This window comes from Suricata suricatta, chromosome 7 (genome assembly GCF_006229205.1).
Source record: "Suricata suricatta isolate VVHF042 chromosome 7, meerkat_22Aug2017_6uvM2_HiC, whole genome shotgun sequence".
In the NCBI taxonomy this organism is placed as follows: Eukaryota; Metazoa; Chordata; class Mammalia; order Carnivora; family Herpestidae; genus Suricata; species Suricata suricatta.
This window is the reverse complement of record NC_043706.1, coordinates 20,115,163-20,125,079: the sequence shown is the minus strand read 5'-3', so window position 1 is coordinate 20,125,079 and position 9,917 is coordinate 20,115,163. Positions and strand designations below refer to the sequence as shown.

At 42.6% G+C, this 9,917-nt stretch overlaps 1 long non-coding RNA gene across 1 annotated transcript in view; it reads left to right on the top strand.

Annotated features, from left to right (window-relative positions):
- Positions 1-8,610, top strand: part of LOC115295503 — a 39,547-nt gene extending 30,937 nt beyond the window's left edge. The window contains exon 3 of the long non-coding RNA XR_003910431.1: positions 8,041-8,610. This is a non-coding gene — a long non-coding RNA (uncharacterized LOC115295503). The remainder of the gene's footprint in view (positions 1-8,040) is intronic.
- The last annotated feature ends 1,307 nt before the right edge of the window (positions 8,611-9,917 follow it).

The window sequence follows — 9,917 nt, the reverse complement described above, 5'->3', positions numbered from 1 at the left end:
GAGAGAGTTCTGGTCAGTAATTCCATCCTGGAGACTCTACCTTCATGACGTCATCTAACCCTGTATCTCCCAAAGGCCCCACCTATAAATACCACCACATTGGGGCTTAGAATGTCAACGTATGAACTTTGGGTGAAAGCAAAATTCAGTCCACTAAGAGAGGCACTCCTTTGGGTGGAAGTGGTTTGTAAGATGATTGAGGAGCACCCGTATTTTTGTCCTGGGTGACTTTGGGGAGAAATCTCAACTTCTTTCAGCCTCAGGTTCCTCATTGGCCAAATCATACAAGCCCTGCATGTTTTGTAGGGTTTTAATGCTGGCCACCTGATATTTATTCATATGCTCAGTCACCGAGGACCGTGCCCAAGGTCTGGATGGGAATATAGCATTGAAGAAAGCAGAGAGGGTACCCTCCTTCAGAGGCAACATTTGGAACTGATTCAGCTTTTTCCCATCTACCCAGGGAGCCCTTCCCTGGTTCCTTCTGCTTCCTCTGCCCAAATGATAAAAAGTAATGTACAATATGTCAGAAAGGGTGGGAACAGTTGTTATTATTTGTTTGAGACATATTCAAAGGAAATAAATGGGCGTTATAAAGGGGCTTTTTAAATGTTTATTTATTTTTGAGAGAGACAGAGACAGAGCTCCAGCAAGGAAGGAGCAGAGAGAGTTGGAGACACAGAATCTGAAGTATGTTCCAGGCTCTGGGCTGTCAGCACAGAGCCCGATGTGGGGCTTGAACTCATGAACCATGAAATCATGACCCAAACTGAAGTCAGATGCTTAACCTGCTGAGCCTCCCAGGTGTCCCATAAATGAATTTTAGTTACCTCTGGCTAAAGTTACTTGTGGATTATTTAGTTCTTTCAGCATTTGGGTTGCCTTGGCAAAAATGTTAAATAGAGGTTGGTCAGACATCGTTTTGGGTAAATTTCCTTTTTTTTTTTTTTGTAAGTGTTCTAGACATCACCTTAAAAGGACCGAGGCCCTATAAGACCCCACTCCATCCTTCTGCCTGCCCTATTTCCTCTATCTTGTCTTGCTGTCAAAACTTGCCTTTAGGAGACAACTTACACTCAGTGGTAAATGACTGATAGGAGCTTAAAGTATACCCCATCCTAAATGCTTTGTATCTTAATTGCAATCAGTGCTTTGAAGTAAGTAATATTTTTATAATGGATTTTAGGTCATAATCATTAAATAAAAAACTTGGTCTCTACCACGCATCCAGAGGCCACACAGGGAAACTTAATTCATCACAGTGACAACCACTTTTCTTTCTAGGAAGGTTGGTTCTATTTATGAGGAAAATTTCTTGTTATCTACTTGTTTCCTATTACAAATAATACATTATTTATCAAACATTCCTCAAACTGAAATGTATGTTTAGGGAAAAGCTGCTCCTCAATTCTTAACAACAAAGGCCCTGATCTAACTCCAATGAGTTCTATTTTATACTTAATTTCTTTTAACTACTTCTAATTTGCATTTTAAAAATACATATTCGAGGTCAAGGCGACAAATATGTGTGGGACTATGACTTGCATCTTGGAAAAAAAACCCCTGAAAATGATAGATATGAAATAACTTGACATATATCCCTTCCTATCCTTAGGTCTGATTATTCATTTTATTAAAAGAATTGTGATTTCTTGGTTTAAACATGTGCGACTTTTCTTTTTAAGTTTAGAAGACTTTCTTGCTATTTACATCAGCTGATAGGATTATAGCCAACAGACAGTGCCTGTCGTCCTGCAGAATGCATGCAGCGGACCCTTGAACAACACCGGGATTGGGGGGACCAACCCTTCCTCCATCATGCAGTCAAAAGTCTGCGTATACTTTTGACTCCCCCCAAAACTTAACTACTAATAGCTTACCATTGACCGGAAGCCTTACCGATCACATCAACAGTCAAGTAATACATATTTTGTCTGTTATGTAAGTATTAAATACTATAGTTTTACAATAAAATAAAAGAAAATGTTATTAAGAAAAATCATAAGGTAGGGGCACCTGGGTGACTCAGCTGGTTAAGCGTCAGACTTCAGCTCAGGTCATGATCTTGTGGTTTGTGAGTTTGAACCCTGTGTCGGGCTCTGTGCTGACAGATCAGAGCCTGGAGCCTGCTTTGGGTTCTGTGTCTCCTTCTTTCTCTGAAAACAGTGATTAATTTGGTTTTGCTGGCACCCGAGTGACTTCTGTGTGAACATGGGTGGTACCCAGGCTTTCAGGTAGGCTGTCATTGGAAAATTGAGGGGGGGGTGTCTGGGTGGCTCAGTCGGTTCAGTGTCCGACTTTGGTTCAGGTCATGATCCCATGGTTCGTGAGTTCGAGCCCCACCTCGGGCTCTGTGCTGACAGCTGGGAGCTTCTGAGTCTGTCACCCTCTTTCTCTGCCCTCCCCTGCTTGCATACCCTCTCTATCAAATATAAATAAACATAAATAAAAAGAAAGAAAGAAAGAAAACTGAAGGCGATGGGTAAGCCAGGAGAGGAGGAGAGATGGCTTTCTCCAGACCAGGAGGTGGCCAGGGAACCTCCCTCTCAGACCTCCTCTTGTGTCTGGCTCCTCCCACCCCACCCATGTCCCTTCTCCAGCTTTCTAGCTCCATCCTCTTTAAACTTGGAGGGAGACATGTGAGAAGCCTTCCCCAGGAAGGTGCATCAATTTGTTGCTTTCAAAAGATGAACTGACATGATTTAGCACCCAGGAAGTTTGCTTGAAGACGTCTCTCAGCCTGAGCTGATCTGTTTACAGATTCTGTGCTAAATGCTGGGCAAATATCTGCATCCAGTTTCCGGGGACTCAAATGACACAATTGTGAGGCAGAAAGTTTCGTGAAAGTATGCAAAATTCAAGCAAATAAAATGTATCCCTTTCCGGGGGGATGGTAAGGTGTCAATATTTTTGTCCTATTTAAGGACTTGTAATATTAAAACAATTTTTTTAACGTTTATTTATTTTTTGAGGGACAGAGAGTGAGCAGGGGCGGGGCAGAGAGAGAGAGACACACACACACACACAGAATCTGAAGCAGGCTCCAGGCTCTGAGCTGTCAACACAGAGCCCTATGCAGGGCTGGAACCCAGGAACTGCAAGATCATGACCTGAGCCGAAGTCGGACACTTAACTGACTGAACCATCCAGGCGCCCCAAGAGCTTATGACATTTAAATTCTGGCATTTAATTGATCAATAGGTTTGGTTTTCTGTTTGTTAAGTTTCCCCATGGGGTAGTTTTTACACTCTTAGGTGAGTTGGTTCTTAGTAGCGATTATAGAACGTTTGTCTTTATTTTGTGCCCTTGCATTCCTTCCCACACATCCATGTGCAGTGTTGTTTCATCTCCAGAATGCTGATGGGAGAGATGAAGGAAGGGGCCGCTACAAATGGGCTCCGATCCTGTGGTCTCCTTCCTGTGATAGTGGCAGCTGTTAAGTTCACAAACACGGTCTGTACAGCTGGTACTTGGACCCAAAAAAAGTGAGGGCGGGCACAAATGAGACCCAGACATTTGTTGCTGAGAGATTCAGAGAAGAAGGTTGGGGGTCGTGAATCTTGGAGTTGAAGAGCTGTCTTTTCGGCAAATGTCACTAGTCGCTGTAAGTAAAGTAGCAAATTAGAGGGAGGAGTTTACTGCTTCATGTTATGTATAATTACGTGGATTTATAAGGGAAATTGGATGGCTTCCGTAAGCCTTTGGAGGGAAGTCTGAAGTGAAGTTTATGAAATGGAAACACGACAGGCCAGGAGTCATTGTTCCCGTGTCACAGAGGGGCGTGTTTTCTCCGAGGGATCTTGTTTTTCATTTCCAAATCTTTATTAACTTGTCACTTCCAAACTATTTGAAGCAGTTTATCAATCTTTGGCCCAAAGATTGAAAGAATTTTTATATGGCCATGCCATAAGAATTTTAAGTGAAAGCCCAGGAGCATGTGGGTGGCTCATTTGGTTAAGTGTCTGACTTTGGCTCAGGTCATGGTCTCCCTGGCGCCTGGGTGGTTCAGTTGGTTAATTGGTGGACTACGGCTCAGGTCATGATCTCACGGTTCCTGAGTTCAAGTCCTACGTCAGGCTCTGTGATGACAGCTCAGAGCCTGGAGCCTGCTTCAGATTCTCGGTCTCCCTCTCTCTCTGCTTCTCTCTCTCTTAAAAATAAATAAAAACATTAAAAAATGTTTTTTAAATCCTAACTTTCCAGATTCTTGCCTGATCCACTCAGTTTTAGCCACTCAATATATGTACGGAAGATACATAAATGTCTTTTTTAAATGTCAGTGGGATTTGTCAGATGAATTAAGCCAACTTCTACCTTCAAAAGGCAGAATAGTTGGGCACCTGGGTGGCTCAGTTGTGATCTCATGGCTTGTGAGTTCTAGCCCCGTGTCAGGCTCTGTGCTGACAGCTCAAATTCTGTGTCTGTTTCAAATTCTGTGTCTCCCTCTCTCTCTGCCCCTCGCCCTGTTATGGCTCTCTCTCTCTTTCTCTCAGAAATAAACGTTAAAAAAATTTTTTTTAAAAAGAAAGACATAGTAGTGTCAATCAATTCCTCAGAATCCCAGTCAGAGTGGCTTACAAGTTTGTGCCTCCTCCTTGTGATACAGGGTCAAAGTCGGAGAGCTGGGCACTGACTGGAGTAAAATCCCCATAAAACGTTTCCTGTTTAGGGGTGCCTATCTGGCTAGCTTGGTAGAGCATGGGACTCTTCATCTTGGGATTGTAAATTCGAGGCCCATGTTGGGTATAGAGATTACTCAAGTAATAAAATCGCATCTATATGTATATACGTATATGCTCACATATATATGTATTCATATGTATGTAAAGGTCCTTGTTCACATAGAAGTCAAAGTGTCTCCAGGCTGTAGGGGGCCTTCAGGGAATCTTTCTGTGCTGAAGAGAAAATGGAGGTATTTCACTCAGGGTTATGTTTTTAATGTCCTGTTCTTGGGATAACTGTCTGACGGTTAAATCGACGCCCCAGTGGCCCCGAGGCCTGGCCGCATTCAGCTGGGAAGCAGCCGTGTGACGCTGGTCTCCGTGAGCGCGTAACCCCCGTGTAAACTCGTGGGGCATTGGAGGCCTTCCATCCTTGGCTAATGCTCCGAATGTAACATTATGTTTCCTTTTGGAAATGACATAATTTTTCCTCATTACTGAAGTAGAATCCATTTCTTTTGCTGCCTGTTATACTTGTAAAAGCAGTTTTAACAAAATTTTAGGGTTATGCTCTACCATAAGTCATTTCTACAAGTGAAAGTGCTATGTGAACTAATTTGCACAGGGATTGCACTTCTTTGTTAATTTTCCCCTCTCCCCGCTACAAAAGGACATAGAATATTTATAGGTTTTCTGGAAAGAAGGGCAGAGGCGCTGTGTGAGTATGTGTATATTTTCTAAAATGTTCTTCTATGTAGCAGACCCTGTGAACTTCCACATTTATATAGTCAGTAAGGCTTAAGGCAGATGCAAAAAGCTTTGGTTGGTCCAAAATTTAGTTTTCTTAGAAGAGAGGTATAGAAAATTTGGCTCGATAGTAACAGAATCCACTGAGACTTTGAGCCTTTTTTTCCCAAAAGGTTTATTTATTTATTTTGAGAGAGAGAGAGAGAGAGAGAGAGAGAGAGAGAGAGAGAGAGAGAGAGATTGGGAAGGGTAGAGAGAGAGGGAGGAAGAGAGAATCCTAAGCAGGTTCTGCACTGTCAGCAGAGCCCAATGTGGGGCTTGAACTCATAAACTGGGAGATCATGACCTCAGCTGAAACCAAGAGTTGGACGCTCAACCGACTCTGCCACCCAGGCACCCCATTTTTTTAAAAACATGTTCTACTTTACTTCAGTTAGCAAGTTTCCTATTTTATTTCCTTGAAGTTTGGTATGGGGAAAAGTTTATAGCATTTGGAGTTAGAGTAGACATGACAAATTCTCTCTCTCCTTTGAGACCCAGTTTCTCAGTTGAAATAATATTAGCCACCTCTCTTTTTTTTTAAACTGTTTAAAAAATTTTATTATTGAAAGAGAGAGACAGAGCATGATGAGCATGAGAGGGGCAGAGACAGAGGGAGACACAGGATCTGAAGCAGGCTCCGAGCTCTGAGCCGTCAGCACAGAGCCTGATGCAGGGCTCCAACTGCAAGATCATGACCTGAGCTGAAGCTGGATGCTTAACCGACTGAGCCACCCAGGTGCCCCAGATACCTCTCTTTTTGTGAAAATTAAATGAGAGAATGTATGAAAAAAATCAGTGTCCCATCAAACATAACAGTCATTCAGTGATTACACATTCCCTTTCACTTTCTTCTCTGACAAACTCTTTCCTTTTTTAAATTTTAAATATTTTTTATGTTTATTTATATTTGAGAGAGAGAGAGCACACGCACACGTGAGAGAGACAGAGTGTGAGTGGCGGAGGGGCAGAGAGAGAGAGAGAGAGAGGGAGATGCAGAATCTGAGGCAGGCTCCAGGCTCTGAGCTGTCAGCACAGAGCCTGACATGAGGCTCAAACCCACGGACCGTGAGATCATGACCTGAGTCGAAGTCGTACATTTAACCAACTGAGCCACCCAGATGCCCCTGACAAACTCCTTCCTTAAGGAAAATCCTACATTAGTCTTATAGTGAACAAGATAGAAGGAATGAATCCCTAAAAAATGGAAGAGAAAGAGAATAAAAAAGAGGAGAGAAAAAGGATAAAGGAATGGTATTAACATAACATAAAAATCAGAAACACAACATTAGCTAGAAGGATCATTTGGTATTGTGTTAACCAAAGTAATTGATTCAGGTTTTAAAGAAAAATTGGTTGTGCCACATTTATTCGGCACCTACTAATTGCTAGGTGCTGGGATAGGCACTAGGGACTAAACAATGAGCAGACTGGTTCCAGCCCTCTAGGAGCTCAAGTTCATGTGGGGAAATAGACACAAAAATAATGATCTCTGATAAGATCTGCTAAGTTCTATAATAAAAAACAGTCTGCACCTGGGTGAATGGATGGGTGATGCTATCCTACAGGGTTTACTTAGATGCAGCTTGGTGAGCTCCAGTGGTCTCCAGCACATCACAGAGATTTTTAGGCAATGCCTCTTCCCCCATGAAAATTCCTTGCCATTGATTGGATGGACAGTTTGGCTAATTCGTGGCTCATATTCAGAATAAGTTATCTGGGCTCCTATAAACATCATCCTAGGAGCAAGGCAAAAATGCTTGAGTATTAAGGAAAGCCAAAGACACTTGATTTCCTCAAGGTTCAGAAGTTTTATCATTTACGTTTTATTTAGCAGCAAAACAAACAAAAGCACAGAAGACCAAGAAACAAGTGACGCATCTCACCACTTAGCCTTCTAAAATAAGTTGGCATTTCCAGTGAGAAGGTAGCGGCTAGGAAGACGGCCCTGTCACTCATAGCTTTAAGCAGACCTGACAGTTTCTTATTTAGAGAGCGTGCATTCTTTAGTTGACATGAAAAGTTTTGATGACACACCGCCCTAATTATCCTTACTCTCTGGAAGAGCTGGAGCCACAACCCAATTCTGGGTGACATTTTTTGGCCCCTCTTGCTATTATCAGTCTCACTGACCAGTCATCGCATCAAGTCAACCTGCAAATACAAACTCCTGAGTCACTTAATGAGGCCCTTAGTATCTACGCCCAACTTTGAGGTCTCTGACGACCGCCTTCACATCCCCTCTTCAGATGAGCATCAAGTAATGATTTCATTCAAATAAATGCATCTCTGTTAGAGATGTCAGGTTTAGGGGCGTCTGGCCTCTGAAGCTGGCTGAGCCATCAGTCCTTGGCGAGGACAAGGTAGAGAGCTCACTGACGTGATTAGAGCAATTATTCCAAGCTCCCCGTCACAGCGAATCGGCTCTGGCTCGCTGGATGGGGAGAGGTGGCCTCATCCTGCCTCCTCTGACCAAGCACTGTCATCCGACGGCAACTTTGCCTCCAGCATCTCCTTCAACGGGCTCAAGTTTCAAACATTTATTGGCAAAACTTAACTTTCGTGTGTTTATTTTCCTGTTCTCTTTTAATAGTGCTCCATCCAGAGAAGGTCATCTGAGGCTTGTTCTGATTTATTTTTCTCCTGCGATTTCTCCTTTATCCCACTTGACACGTTTTATGGTAGAGTTCCCTTGTGATGAAGCGCAAGTGTTCTTCTGAGTTACGGACAACTTCCTGTTTTCTTTCCCCCCACCGAATCGTCCTGAAGATGGCTTTGTTCCCATTTTGTCCTAGAGAACAGGAGGAAAGCCTTTGAGTGAAACTTGATGTCACTGAGGAGGAAAGAAGTTTGAAAGCCATAGAGACATGGCTTATATTTGGTGCGGAAGTTATTGAAGAGGAAGAATTTATCATAAATCATTGTGAGCCTTGTCGTTGTCATCACATCATCATCAGCATCATCATCACCATCCTCCTAGCCAACGTCATCGTCCCCAGCATTGTCCTTGTTTTCAGTACCACTCGGTACTTGTGTGCATGCGAGGCGGCGTTAGGAATGCCATAACAATGGAATCAAATGTACACAGTCCTGCCTTTCTGTCATGCCGTTGAAGGCGACTCACATCCATACATTTGCTGACAATAAAATATTCAATTTTGAATAAAGAGTAAACAAGAGCTTGGATTGCAGAAATAATTGAAACGTGGCCTTTCATATAACACCTTTTTTTTTAAGTATGAGGAGGAAGAAAAACTATAACTGCTGTGTACTTTGTCCAGAGCAGAGGAAGGAGACTGGTTTTACCCCCTTCTCTAATTTGTCAGAGAGGCATTTAGGGAAGAGGTGGGGCTTTATTTTAGGAATTACTTTAGAAAAGGGAAACGTGTGTCTCTTGGTAGGGTATTTCAGCTGTCCTAACACTCTTATTAAAATTATCTTAGTAATTTTTATGAAGATGGGATTATTTCCTTTGGCTGGTCCTGGACAGCAGTAATGGTTAGTTGGGGCCAGTCATCTATTTGGTGATCAAAAGTAGCCCTCAGTACATGGCAAGGTATTTGACTTGATCTGGGTGGGTGAAAATGTTCTCTCCTCCTGATTTCTATTTATCTTAAGTACTCCCTGACTCTAGAACTCAGGGGACACTTCTCTTACTTATGGTCCAGAAATAACATTTAATGGTTACTTCTTAGCTTTCTGAAATCAACATGTTTCCCAGCAGAACCGAAAGGAAGATCCTCTGCCAGGCATAGATCTAGGAAAATGATAATTACTCGTTAGACCTTTGCTCATGCTGTTTTCCTAGCCACAGAAGCCTTTCTGGATCACCATCATTTACTAAAACCTGTCCTTCCGTTCTGATCTCGCCCAGGCTGCCCCTCCGCTGCAGATATTTTTTTCCAACTAAGGCTGTCCCTGCTGATATTTAGGGTTTGGAAGGGTGGGGTGGTTCTTCTGGATTCCCATAGTATTTACTGCCTTACAAAGCAAACGCTACTTTTTATTTTATTTTATTTTAGTTGTCTTTTTTTATGACTTCTAACCACATAGTCAGTCCCTTTAGAGAGATATAACCTGGTGGAAGCTATTTAACGCGACTGAGCCTTCAGATGAGCCCATCTCTAGTGTGGTAGATACTCATAGTATCTTCCCAACATACCCCACAGGGCTTTTTTTTCCTTTCCTACTCTTTTTTTTTTCTTTTATAGTTTATTGTCAAGTTGATTTCATATAACACCTAGTACTCATCCCAGCAAGTGCCCTCCTCCATGAAGCTAAGGATGAGATAATATAGATTGAATAAACAAGTGAAAATATCTTGAAGAGTATAAAATACTGTGCAAATTCAAGGCCACAGGTGCACAGAGTGACAGGCCTCTCCGATGTTACCTAGTCCAGTGCTGTCATTTAAGAGGGGATGGACCTGAAGTCCTTGAAGGCAAAGTTGCAGGGTTAGTGTGACTGGGC